The 1,647-nt window shown below is 73.9% G+C and overlaps 1 long non-coding RNA gene across 1 annotated transcript in view; it reads left to right on the top strand.

Annotated features, from left to right (window-relative positions):
- LOC118172148 overlaps positions 1-1,641 on the top strand; it is a 14,342-nt gene extending 12,701 nt beyond the window's left edge. Inside the window, exons 2-3 of the long non-coding RNA XR_004753564.1 lie at positions 1,076-1,135; positions 1,513-1,641. This is a non-coding gene — a long non-coding RNA (uncharacterized LOC118172148). The remainder of the gene's footprint in view (positions 1-1,075; positions 1,136-1,512) is intronic.
- The last annotated feature ends 6 nt before the right edge of the window (positions 1,642-1,647 follow it).

Raw genomic sequence — 1,647 nt, 5'->3', positions numbered from 1 at the left:
GACAGCCGGGGCCGCGCCCGCCAATGGGGTGGCGGGAGCCGGCCGCGCGCTCTTCTCATTGGTCGGGAAGCGTTTTGATGGACGGCGGCCCCACGTGGGGCGGGGAGGCTCCGGGTGACGCGCGGCGCGGGAGCCATTTTGTGCCGCCGGGACGGGGCCGCGGGGCTCGGCCGGGGACGGGCACCGGGACGGGGACGGGACCGGGGCTCCCCGGGCACTGCGGGGCTGGGGCCGGCGGCGGGGCCCGGTGCCTCCCGGGGACGGGCGGTACGGGCCGGGCCCCCCATAGCGGGCTGTGAACGGCCTGGGGGAGCCTGGGGGGGGCGCGGCGCGGGGCCGTTCCTCACCGGGCCGGCGGCGGCGGGGCGGGTAGCCGTTCCCAGCCGTTCCCCGCCGCTCCCGGGCCTCAACAGGGGCTCCTTCCTCGTCCCCCTCCATTTGTGCCCACCATTTTACCCCCGTTAAACCTTAGCGTCAAAAAAATAATAATAATTAAAAAAAAGGCAAAACAACCCCAAACAGCCCCAAAGCCGCCCGTTCGGGGCCGTCCCGGTGCGGTGCCGGGGCCCAACCCGGTGCCGGCTCTGCCCCCGCGGCGGGGCTGCCCCGCGCCCAGCCCGCACCCGCTGCCATTGTGACGTCCCCCCCGGCGGCGCCCAATCAGCGGCCGCGCTCCTTGCCCCCACGTGGGCTCCCCGCGCTGCCATTGGCTGGCGCCGCCGAGCCCGCCCGGCTTTGGGTCCGCCCCCTTTCCCCCCCTCTCGCTCCCCCCCCCCCCCCCTCCGCCCCCCGCCCCTCGCGGAGCGCTCTGGCGGCGGCGCGGGCCGCGTGCTCCGGCGCTGCCCCAGTCTGCGCGCGGCGGCGGCCCCGAGCACCGGGAGCCAGCACCGAGAGCCCCGGGACCCCAGCAGCGGCTCGCCGACCCCCAGCCCGGCCCCCGGACCGCCCCCCCCAGCAGCAGCAGCAGCAGCAGCAGCATGGCCCGAGGAGTCCCGGCGCTGCCGCCGCTCCGGAGCTGAGCCGAGGCGGAGCGGCCGGCGGAGGCACCGCTTCGCCCGTCGCATGCCCGCGGCAGTCGGATGTGTACGGCCTTCTCCCCCCCTCCTCCTCTCCTCCATGGCCGTCGTGCTCCGGCGTTAGTTCCTGGCTTTGCTTCCCCCCTTCTCGCACAGGAATACCTCGGGGACTCTCCTTCCTCAGCGCTTTGTTTTGAATTTTATTATTATCATCGTTTTGGGAGATTTTTTTTTTTAAAAAGATTTTTTTTTTTTTTTCCTGGTTTCGGTCTGCCGGGGGGGGGAAGCCCGGCGGCTCGGGCGGCGGCAGCAGCGGCGGGGCTGGCCGGGCTCCGCGGGTGCGCAGCGCCTTCCCCGGCCGAGCCGCGCGGTGCGGAGCCTGCGCGGGGGGCGAGCCGGGCCCCGCTGCTTCCCCCACCCCTCCCGTGTTTCCCCCCCCACCCCCCCCCGGTCCTCCGCCCCCCGCACGGACTTTCCTCTCGTCTCTTTGTTCCAGTTCTCGGCCTCTCCGGGAGCGCTCCGTGGCCGGCGGGCAGCAGCGCACGTCGCGATCGCCGCGGCTGGCTCCAGTGACCGCGCCCCAGCCCGGCCATGTACCCCCAGGGCCGGCACCCGGTGAGTCCCGGCCCCC

This window comes from Oxyura jamaicensis, chromosome 10 (genome assembly GCF_011077185.1).
Source record: "Oxyura jamaicensis isolate SHBP4307 breed ruddy duck chromosome 10, BPBGC_Ojam_1.0, whole genome shotgun sequence".
NCBI lineage: Eukaryota > Metazoa > Chordata > Aves > Anseriformes > Anatidae > Oxyura > Oxyura jamaicensis.
Note: the sequence above shows the minus strand (reverse complement) of the source record. Positions and strands in the feature narration are given on the sequence as shown.